The 12,135-nt window shown below is 42.1% G+C and overlaps 1 long non-coding RNA gene across 1 annotated transcript in view; it reads left to right on the forward strand.

Moving 5' to 3' along the window:
* The first annotated feature begins 317 nt into the window (after window positions 1-317).
* Window positions 318-12,135, forward strand: part of LOC117091986 — a 43,942-nt gene continuing 32,124 nt past the window's right edge. Inside the window, exon 1 of the long non-coding RNA XR_004440591.1 lies at window positions 318-836. This is a non-coding gene — a long non-coding RNA (uncharacterized LOC117091986). The remainder of the gene's footprint in view (window positions 837-12,135) is intronic.

Here is a 12,135-nt window from a genome sequence, read left to right on the forward strand (position 1 = left end):
GAATGCGGGGACCCGGGAGGCCAGGGAACCCGGCCAGTTGTTTTGGGTCAAGGGTGCGGGTGAGAGGTGGTGGTGTTTTCCCACTTGTGGGGCTCGAAGTCCTCCACCGGCGTCCGCCACCGCGCGGGGCGGGAGGCTGAGAGTCCAGGTCCGCCGCCCCCCCGCACTTCCGGGGGGCGGGAGCACCGCCCTTAAGGTGGCTCGGTGAAGTCCCAGTTGGGGGCGAGCCTCAGGGGGCTTAAGTTTGGGGGCGGTCTCCCGAGAGTTGGCCCCCCACGTTGAGGAACGCTCCGAAGTTTGCCTCTCGGTCAAGTTCAGGAGCGATGGTCCGCAGGGTTGTCTGGCTGCTCCTAGAAGCTGAGAGATTTGTATTGCCCGAAACTGGACGCTCAACTGAGTCTCCGTTGCACCGCACTTCATCCTCCGGGACCGTAGGGGAAAGGGCGCGGGGGATCACAGCTTTGCCTCCGAGGGGCAGTTTTTATTGTGGGTGCAATTAGTGGGTAACAGGGTCCAGATGGGAACAAGCGTGTAGGCGATCCGAAACTCGGGGAACCCCGGTGTTAGTCTACTCCCCGCCCCCGGACAACACGCACGCTTAACACAACACGCACAACATACTCGCGCGCCCGCGCGCACACACACACGCACACACACTCTCTCCATCCGCGCCGAGTTGCTTCCGGGAAAACAAGCTCAGAAGGCGGCGGACACTCGCATAAAGTAACGCAGTAGAACTCAGGAGCCCAGGGTAGAACCCGGACTTCAAATCTCTGCCTTCCCGGCCGGGTAGTGGGCACATATCCTGAGTAGCCTCTAGGAAGCGCTAGACACATGTAAGTGGTTCCTTTTCCGCGGTTGTTATTTTATCCTCCCCCCGCCCCCCACCCGTTAGGGACGAAAGTGTGTGGTGGAAAGAATCCCGAAGTCGGGAATCCTGGTTCTTTCGTGGCCAGGCTGCAACAGTGTGAAGCGAGCAAATCACAGAACTCCTCTGAGCTTCATTTCCCTCATCTGCAGGTGGGGCCGGTGCCGTCCACATCACCGGGCTGCCGGGAGTTAGTGTGACAGGGTCTGCTGCAGCACTAGGGAGGTGGTGGGCAAACAGCCCGCTTCCCTCCCCTGCCTCGCGGTTTCCATCCTCGCAGAGCCTGGATAGGATGCCAGGATATAAGAGTGCGATTTGGCAGGACCAGGTGTACTTTCCTGTGAGAAGCATCGAGGGGAGGAGGAGAGGGGGAACAGGGTTAGAAGTCAGCTCTTTCCCAAGCCTCTGTCTAGAACTGGGGTTTGAAGTTGGACCTGCAGCAGTTTAAGTTCCTAGGTTCTAAATTCAGACTTCACTGTTTCTGAACTTGGAATTCAGCCTAGGGTTCATTGCCCCCAGCCGTAAGGTATTTGCGGCTTTGAGTGTTCAGAAACCAACAGCAGCTGGTATCAGTGGGAAACCTGCCAACTTTTCTTCACTCCGGGCACTCACCTAGCTTTCACCGATCTGCAGAGGGTAACTGAAAGCCTACTGTGAGCCAGGCGCTGAGCTGGGGAGGAGGAGGGGTAGGTTTACAGTAGTGACAAGATCCAGTTACTTCCTCAAGGAGAGAACATTCTCCTCTGTCTGTTGCCCTGAATAATTTTCTGTTGTAATCAGGGAGCTGGTGTTCTAAATATTTTTTATAACAATAATAAAAATAAGTTTCATGTATTAAACACTTATCTGCCAGGCATTATCCTAAGTAATTTAAATATGCTATTTTCTCCTCACAACCATCTTGAGAGACATATATTATTACCAGATTTAACATGTGAGGAAATAGGCCCAGAGAGGTTAAGTATCTTTGTTCGGGTCACACAGGCACCTGGAAGTTGACCTCAGGTCTGTGTTACATTCCTTTGTATTTTCTCTACTTTGGCAAACTTTCTTGTGGAGTATTAGTTATCTGCAGAGGAAATAGCGTTTGTGGCATAAAAGAAATTTTCTTGCCTGATCCTCTGACTATAACTCCGTTCAGAGCTCCTGTATTTAGAAATTTCAAGACTTAGGACTTTGTATAAATATATATCTTTTACCTAAGCGTTCTGTGTGTTCCTCTGTGCCTCATGTGGTTTAGTAGGCTGATCTTCTCCTTATGTTGAGAAATAGCATATTTCATCCAAAAAAAATAACAAATCTGTTCATGTTAACGCCCCTGCTTGGAAGCCTTCATTGGCTTTTCCTTACAACCGGGAGTGTTCCGATTCCTATGCCTGGGAGAAGGGGCTTTTCGCAATATAACTTCTCTCTCCAGCCTTATCTGTCACTCCCAGTTCTGTCAGGAAAGGCAGTGTTGTACTCCCCTAACAAACAACCCTAACATATCAGTGGTTTATTCCAGTGAAAGTTTGTCATTTCCGCTATATGACCATTGTAGGTTGGCAGGGTAGCTCTGCTCATTGTAGCCACTCAAGGGCTCAGGCTCAAGGAGGCCTTGTCTTGATACCCATTTTCAAGGCTATCCTGACTATGGGGAAGGAACTCGGAGAACATCATGGCTGTCAGAGCATCCACCTGGAAATGGCAGACATCACTTCTGCTCATACATCATTGGCCAAAGCAGTTACATGGCCATGCCTAACTTTAGATCACTATAATCCTACCAGGTGTCTCAAAAGGATCTCCAGGAATATTTGGGGAATAACACTAAAGACTCTGTCTCCCTTTCTGTTCACCAAATGTTCGGTCTTATCTCCTTCCCCTCGTTCTTTTTTCAAGGGAGACAACCTTAAAGACCCATGTGGTCACAGCACCAAGCTGCCCTGTCCATTGTTTTCCATGATTCCTGAGTTTGCCTTCGGAGAGTCTTGCTTTTCCACAGCTAAAGCAGGCATTGGAAAATATACTTTTAAATAAGCTTTTAAAAGTTGGGGAGAGTGACATTAAGTATTGAATATGTGTAGGTAGGCTTCTTATCTATCTGATGTAAGGTGTTCCGTGTGCCAATAGCCACAAAGTTCTTTTCCAGACATACTTCTTTGGTTTGCCATATCTCTTTGCTTTCCTGCTATCCTGCCTGTTGACTCTTCTGTCTCTCTTTTGCTGTCTTACTCTCTTGCTCTTCACTTGATTTTGAGCACTTTGGGCTTATTGGGTTTTGGTGGGAGAGTTATACCTTTCTTCCTTTTCCCAGAGCCATTTTGTCCAGTTGAAAGCAGATGCTGGGTAAGATCTTAATTGATCCTGTTTTTTTTTTTTTTTTTTTTTCTGAGATGGAATTTTGCTCTTGTTGGTCTGGCTGGAGTGCTATGGTACGATCTCGGGTCACTGCAACCTCTACCTCCCAGGTTCAAGCGATTCTCCTGCCTCAGCCTCCTGAGTAGCTGGAATTACAGGCATGCACCACCACGCCTGGCTAATTTTGTATTTTTAGTAGAGATGGGATTTTTCCATGTTGGTCAGACTTGTCTCGAACTCCCGACCTCAGGTGATCCACCTTCCTCGGCCTCCTATCCTGAGGTTTTAATAGTAGGTTCATACTTTGTGACTTGATCCTTACTTCAAAGCTGAGTTTCTTCCAGGTCCTTTCTTGCTAGAAGTATTTCTTGATTTTATATTTTACTAGTTGGGACTGGGAAACAATTGCCTCTTTTAATGATGTAAATCCCTGGATTTATAGATTTTCTCTATTCCATTTCATTCCTAATTGCAAACAGGCCAAATTTTTCTGAGTTTATCTTTGAATAGCTTGTGGTAACTTTCAGAATGCATCCAACAGCCACCAACACACACTACTCACTTTCTGTTTTACAATCCTTTGCTTTAGTTCATCAGGTTCATGATCTGCCTTCTGCATTATCACAGGTGATCTGTTTACCAAACAGATCACCATCCCTTCAGCTTCTGATAGCAGTGTTCTTAGTTATCTCCCTCTAAATGATTGTTTAGTTTTATTGTTGTTATGCTTATTGTTGTTACTATAGTAACCCATATCTAGGAGCCAATTTTTATATCAGTCAGGATGGTTTAGGTTACGCCATAACAAACAATCCTAAAATCTCAGTGGCTTAACAGTAAATTTTATATTTTGCTCATACTACATGTTCAAGTTCATGGGGCTCTGCTTAATATGCTCATATAGAAACCTAGTCTGAAGAAGGTTTCATCTTGACACATGCTTCAACAATTATTCCATCACTTTGGTGAACTCATATTGGCTTTAAAAGCTCCCTCCTAGGAATGACACTTTTTTATTGTATTTACATGTTATTGGCTAAAATTAGTCACATGACCATGCCTTACTTAAGGGGTGCAGGAAAGTGCAATCCTACTAGGTACCTGGAAGTCAAAGAGCTGGAAATGCACACTTCTGTATACTCTAGGTTATGCTGTGTTAGCCATCCAAAAGTCTTACTGGGTTACAACCACAGAATTGTTTCTCACTCATATTGCATGTCCACTCATATGGTTTGGTTGTGTCCCCACTCATATCTCACCTTGAATTGTAATAATCCCCACATGTCAAGGATGGGGTCAGATTGAATCATGGGGGCAGTTTCCCCCATACTGTTCTCATGGTAGTGAATTAGTCTCATAAGAGCTCATGGTTTTATAAATGGGAGTTCGCCTGCACAAGCTCTCTTGCTTGCCACCATGTAAGATGTGCCTTTGCTTCTCCTTTGCCTTCTGCCATGATTGTGAGGCCTCCCCAGCCATGTAAAACTGTGAGTCCATTAAACCTCTTTCCTTTATAAATTTCCCAATCTCATGTATGTCTTTATTAGTGGTGTGAGAACAGACTAATACATCTACCATAAGTTGGCTGTGACTCTGATTTACACACATTATCTTTGCTCAAAGACCTTGGTTAATGAAGCACCCTCTGTCCAAAACATTACTGTCATGGCAGAGAGAAAAGAGCATGACTCTTAAAGCTTATGCTGAGAGCAATTTACATGACCGAGCCTGATGTCAGTGAGGAGGGGCAGCAAGTATTTTTGAATACTATTGCAGCCTACCACACCCTCCACTCCACATTCCCTCCATTCCTCTGAGTCGCTGCCACCCCAAACATTTTCCATCCCTCTGACAGTTTCCTGTCTTTGCATGTACTTTTATCCCTAATCAAAAGGCTACCTGGCAAACTCCTATTCACCCTTCAGGAGCCAGCTCAAATAATCACTACCTCTGAAGCTTTCCCTCACCCCATCTCGTGCTTCAGCTTGAATAGTTATTATCCTGTTTGGCTGTCACCATACTGGGTACATACCTGAAGTAGAGAAAGTTTTTCACATGATCTTGTAAATGTCTTCTTAAATCCCTGACTCTAAATCCAGCAACTGTGTCTTATTCTTATTTTGTATCTCCAATGCTTAATACAGAGCGTGGTATTTGGAAGTATAGAAGGTGCTCAGTAAATGCTTGCTGATGGATTTTTTAAAATAGCCTTTTCCATAGTGGAATGAAGGGTTTTTTTTTAATGATTGAGTAGCAATAGTATCTTGTTTTAATATATAATATTTGGAAAATGTCAAATTCCCCTGCTGAAGCCTCCTTAAAGGCATCCTATTAGCTTAAAAGAGCTAGGACTTCTCATCCCACTTTTCTCCAGCCACACTGCCTATGGCTGAATCAATCAGGATAGCCTAAGTTATGCTATGATTAAAAATATTTCCAAACCTCAGTGACTTAAGAAATAAAGGTTTTTCTTGTTCCTACATGCTCATATGCTATAATTAAATCTTTTTTTCCCAAACCTCAGTGACTTAAGAAATAAGTTTTTTTTTTTTCCTTGCTCCTTCTATATGTTCATCAAGGGTTGGCAAGCCCTCTGATCACATCACCTTCCTCTAGGACCCAGGCTGATGGAACACCCACCTTCAGGAACATTTCAGATCTCATGGTAGAAGGAAAGGCAACTTTGAAGAGTCTCATCTCAGCAATTAAGTGTCTTTTCCTAAAAATGTCACATGTCACCTCTCACACATTTATTGACTAAAACCAGTCTCATGGCCCAGCCCAGCCAAGCCACAAGGGGACCAGGAAGCACAATCCTATGGTGACCAGTCCTGATGACTCCCACACTAGCCTTCATTTATTCCTCAAATAAGACAAACTGCTTGTTGTCTACGAACCTTTATAAGAGCCCTCTTAACCCTTCCTTGTTTTTGGCCAATTTCTATCTTTCTTTGAACGTTAGCTTAAATGACAAAGAGGCTCTCTGTGATTTTTCCTAATGTGCCCTCTCTGCATGTAAATTCGATTTCTCCTTATACTCTCATAAGTCCCTATAACTTTTCTTTGAGAAGGATTATGAACACCCCTTTCTTACCTTCAGGAGTTAAGAACCAGCTGAGAGTTAGACACAGGAATCAGATGAGTGGGGATCAAAATATCAATGTGAAAGTTAATACAGACTGGTTTGGAGGGTATGGCAAACAGGAGGCCACAGTTTATTTCCTGGTTGTCTTAGTCTCTTTTGTGTTGCTGTGAAGGAATTCTTGAGGCTGCTAATTTATAAAGTGAAAATAAGGTGTATTTGGCTCATAATTCTGCTGCTTGAAAGTTCATGATTGGGCATCTGCATCTGGTAAGGGCCTCATGCTGTTTCTACTCATGCAAGAAGGTCTGAAGGGGTTCTGGGTGTGTAGAGATCACATGGGCAAAAGGGAAGCAAGAGAGAAAAGGGGGAGGTGCAAGGCTCTTTTTAACATCCAGCTCTCCTGAGAGTAGTTAGAACTCACTCCCTGCCTCACCCCCAGGGAGGGCATTAATCTATTCATGAAGGATCTGCTCCCATGGCCCAAACACCTCCCATTTGGCCCCACCTCCAACAGGTGGGATCAAATTTCAACATGAGGTTTGGAGGAGACAAACATTCAACCCATAGCACCGATGTTTCACCCATGCATTAAACTTACCTGCTGGTTCCTGGCAATGATGGACAGTTGCAGGCCTTCTCCAGAGGTACAGTGAGAGTATTCATCCTTTGGACGAATTGACTCTGAAAAGAGAGAGCCAGTTTCTGAGGGGGGCATGCATGGGTCTTTCTTGTGAACTCAGCAATCAGGTAACTCAAATTACTTTTCTTCCCATGGGGAGTATATGTAAAGGATGGAAAGAAAGGATAAGAAGGTTATTTTAGCAGATGTCCCATCATGGAAAACTGAGGCCAGGGAAATGGTGATTTTCTCTTAACAATAGAATGTTTAAAAAAGTATTATTCTATATTTATTTATGTAATTATGTATTTTTTGTTTTTTAAAAAACTATCTTATTAAAGTCCATTTCACACACTAGATGCCAAGTGTCAAAAATACAGAAAAACCATATCTCTTGGTCTCCACTGTATCCATAGCATCTAGCATGCTTAGCACAGGGAAGATACCTCATAAATCTTTTTTATACATCAGACCCCTTGTGGAAGTCCTCTTGGATTTTCTTCAAGGTTTTTGTCAAGGAGGAATGTATAACTGTTGTATATATTATCACATTTGTGGTGATGCCTTTTCTCTACTCAGAACTTCTACAAAACCTATAGGATCATAAAGTGGCAAGAGTCCTTAGTGGTCACCTTGTAAGTCCTGCCTTGCTTCCAATGCAGAAATTCCTTTGCTAACTTAAATACTTCACTACTTAAATACTTCTAGTCACAAAGTAAGGACACGATGCCCAAAGCCAAGAGTAGTAATTCTACTAAATGCTACTGGTTGGACACCATTGGGTCCCATCATTGGGAATATTGTGGGCATGAAATTTGGAAAGCAACTTGGCCAACCACAGATATCTGTGGGAAGGACAGCCAAATGGTGAGAGGCCTGAAACCTTGTCTTGTGGAGAAGAATTGAATAAAATGGGATTATTTGCCTGGGGAGAAGTGTGGGTTGGAGAAGGCAGGGGGAAGACCAAGAGAGCACCCATATGAGTCTCTGTAGGTTTTGAGGTCAGAGCTAGGCTAATGGTTAGAAGTTAGAGAAGAAAACTTTCCTATATATAAGAAAGAACTGTCTGAAGTTAAAATTATTTATCAATAGGATAGTTGCCTTAAAAGTAGAATTGTAGTTCCCCTGCTCAACATGTATTTATTATCTACTATGTGCCAGAAATGATGCTAGGTTCATTTATGATAATTCCTTGTGAACCCATTGTACTTATAGTAATCATCATTTTTATTTTCAATGTTCATAAACGCCATCTTAAAGAATCTCATTTGGAATTCAGGAGTGGTATTAACATCACTGTTTCTCATTTCTGGAATTAATCTTTTTTTACTTTCAAAATTCATAAACCTGGAATGATACATTCTCATGTCCACTATTAGATGGATATTTTTCTGTCAAAATAATGAGTGTTTTCAGTATCCGTAAATCAAAATTACCTGGTCTTGGGATCACTTGAGAAGATTAGGTACTCCCTTACCAACTGTGGCAGAAGAACTACAAAGTTTTCACTAAACCTCTTTTCTTTTCCTCTTGTATATACAGATAGACTACATTTCCTGGCCTCCTTTCTAAATACCTGGGGCTGAGTTTTAGTCAATGTAGTGGATGTGCTGTGTGTCACTTACAGGCTTGGCTCACAAAACTATGCATCTCCTGGTCTCTGTGACTCCAAGGTCATAGAGAAGGGCAGGGCCACAGATGGGAGTCTAGATCTCTGAATAACCCTGTGAAAGGTTACTTATCGACCAGAAATATTCTCAATAGGATTTTGATGGAATGAAGAATCAACTTTATTGTGTTGAGCCACTGAGATGTTGGAGCATACGTGTTAAAGCTGCTGCTGTTTTATTTCAGTTAGTGCTGCAGGATACCCTCAGTGAAGAAACGAATGTGGAACTGAACTTAGGGATTTTGTTCTGCTCTTTCTAGTTTGAAGAAAAGTAGTGGAAGAGGCAGAAGAAAAGAATATAGCATTTAATTGTGCTGAGGTTCCTTTTACAATGCTTTCTTCCCATCTAATTTATAAACTTCATGAGGCATGTTGCCATGTCTTACATACTCTTCCATATTTAATCTTTCAGTGGGTATTTATTGAGAATTGTAAGGTGCTTTGGGGATTTCAGAAAAAATACAGATAGCACATATTGTTAAGTATTTTACTCATTTATTCAAAAAATTTTGAACAATTACTATGGGACAGCCATTGGTAATCACTGGTGAACAAAAGCTGTAGTACCTGCCCACAAGTTGGGGTCTAGCAAGGAAAATAGAATAAAGAGGCAAGACTAGTCCAGTATGGCAATGCTATGAAAAACAAGGAACAGGATGCTCTAGGTGTTCCAGGGAAGTCTGACAAGTGTCAGGGTCAGAGAATTGTCCTCTAGGAACTGAGTCCTCCAAGATGAGTAGGAGTAACCAGGAAAAGAGGAGACAGTGGAGAGGGAAAGACTATTCTGGGAAGAGGGAGTGCATGTACAAGGGCCTGGATATTATTGAATATGGGGCATGTTTGGGGGGACAAAAAGGTAAACTGGAAAGGAAGAATGGAGAGAATGAGCCTGAGAGGAGGGTCTGGTAATATATGTATGCATATACTTAATAAATGCATTCAGAAGGCTTTGTGTGATGTACAAGTATAATATGTAATATGGGTATGCATTTACCTAGAAGGAAATATGGCTAATTAACCATCAGGATGTCAGTGGTTGTGATTTTTGGGTAATTTCCACTTTCTTATGCTTCCCTGTTTGTTTTAAAATTATCTACAATGAACATGTATTCCACTTGTAATTTGAAAAAATCAGAATACATGTTTCTTTTTCTTACTAGTCGTGACTGCACCTGCTGTCCCTCATTGGATCCTCCTAGCAGTCTTCTGAGAAGACTGAGGTTCAGAGCTGATACGTGGTGAAGCTGGAATTAGACTTCCTAAGGTCCCATTTATTCTACTTTCCTCTCCATTTCGCCTGCCTTCCCTGCAGTTTTCTAAGTAGCAGTGATGGCTTTTCTTGGAACTACTGCCTTTTAACACAGTGTTGCCTATTTGTGTGTATGTAGTTTGCAGCATGGAGAAACTGGGTCAAAGTTCTTATAATACTGACCTACCTAGGAGGCTTTCCACACACAAAGGATAGTCCTCAACCTACTGGGCTAGGTAGACTTATCTTTTCTGTGATATTATCATATCCTTCGCCAGTTATTTGGAACTTGAGGAGGAGGCTATTGATAGTTTTTTAAAATGCAGTTAGGGAGGTGATTGTTCCTGATTATTTTATCAACCCTCATCTTTCTTGACTAGCATGTTGGTGCTTGACCAAACCAGTGATGATGAATATTTGTAATGAATGACAAAATACTTGAAAGTCTGGAAACATTCTGTTAGCATTCTCTAAATCACGTTGTAGCAACAAACAACCACAGCATCTCAAAGGCTTAAGACAACATGAGTTTATTTCATATGCATGTTACATTTCCTTCCTGATTTACACCTTAGCTCTTTACTTGAGACGAGGCTGAAGGAGCAGCCTCTGTCTGAGATATTGCTGGTGTGTGTCACAGACGAGAGTGAGAGCTGTCACCATGGGGTGGCTCTTAAGGCTTTATCTATGGGCACTTCCACTTACGTTTCATTGGCCAAGTTGTGTCACAGTGCCACAAAACCAAGACTGAGACGGGAAAAAGAGACGGCCTGATAGGGAGGGGTAGCAAGTATTTTGCCAACACTTTCAGTTCTCTGAGTCTCAGTTTCTTTATCTGTAAAGTGGAAATAAGACAATTATGGAATAGTCAAACCATGGAATATCCTGTAGCCGTTTTAAAGAGGAGCTATTTATCCTTATAAAGATGAGTTGACCTAGAGGAATGCCCATGATGTAGTATTAAGTGAAGAAAGGCAAGTTTCAGAGTAATGTGCATAGCATGATCTCATTTCTGCATGAATTGAAACACCTATATCTGAGTATATCTGTTTATGTGAGAATACTAATAAAAATAGCTGATGTTTAATGAGTGCTTTCTTCATATGCTGAGCACTATGTTGTGTGTATGTGTTTTTTTTTTTTTTAACATGCATTTGCTCCTTTAATCCTTGGGAAAAAAAACAGCAGAAAGTTATATACCAAATGGTTATCATTAGTAACCTTAGTCAGGGGTGCGATTAGAGAGAAGATTTTATTCGCTTTAAAAATTAGATTTTTGTAAATTTTTACTTGTCACAATAGGTAGGTTAGTTAGCTCTTCTTATGAAACAAACCATCACAGAATCTGAGAGCTATACGATGTTAATCAGTTTATTTTCTGCTCTTTGGTCTGCAGGTCAGTTGAGGTGGCTTCACCTTCCTAAGACCTAATTTGGTCTTCTCTCCTCCCCATTACAGCTGCCACCCTTACAGTTTTCTAAGTAGTGATGATGGCTTTTCCTGCAACTGCTAACTTTAGTGCAGTGTTGCATGTGTGTGTAGGTAACAACCTGGAGGAATGGGGCTGAAGGTCAAATTCAAATGCGCTCCATGTGTCTCATTCTAGAACTCATCCTAGAGAGGTCGAATCTACCAGGGGCATATTCTTCTCAGGGGAGACACTGGGGTAGATGGAAGGATGTGAAACTTTTTAAGGCCAGGTTTGGAACTGTTATCATTTCTGTCCACATTCTATTGACTGAAGCACGTCTCATGGCTAAGTTCAGTATCAGAGCTGGGAAGTCATGGATGTTGCAGAAGGAGGGAGTGAATATTATAATCTATCACAATAAGCATAAATTAATTTCTTAAGAAACAGAAACAAAAACAAAACAAAGAAAAAACTAATAAAGTGAAGAAAAGAGAACACTTACTAGTGATAGTTTAAATTGTGTTTGATATATTGCAGTTACATAATGCATTTCTTAAAAATACAAAATCCTTATCTACATTTATAATGAGCACAGTGATATTAACATGAGCATTTAATTAACCAGAATACCCACTATCTAGTAGGACAGGTACGAATTTACTTATGCTGTCTGTGGCGTGACATTCTAAGCATAATCCAGAGACTGTTTAATGGCAATGTGTATACGTTACTGCTATTTGTATGGCCATCTGCAATCCAAGGAACTGAAATCATGAAATAAGACTTTCAGACCTGGAAGGGCTCTAGTGCCCACTGTAGGCATGTGCCTCCTAAGTTATAGGAATAACTGCTTTTGCCAGTTATAGTTATTCTCTCTATTGGGTGTGTCTCACA

Source organism: Trachypithecus francoisi, unplaced genomic scaffold (genome assembly GCF_009764315.1).
Source record: "Trachypithecus francoisi isolate TF-2019V2 unplaced genomic scaffold, Tfra_2.0 Lachesis_group12, whole genome shotgun sequence".
Lineage (NCBI taxonomy): Eukaryota > Metazoa > Chordata > Mammalia > Primates > Cercopithecidae > Trachypithecus > Trachypithecus francoisi.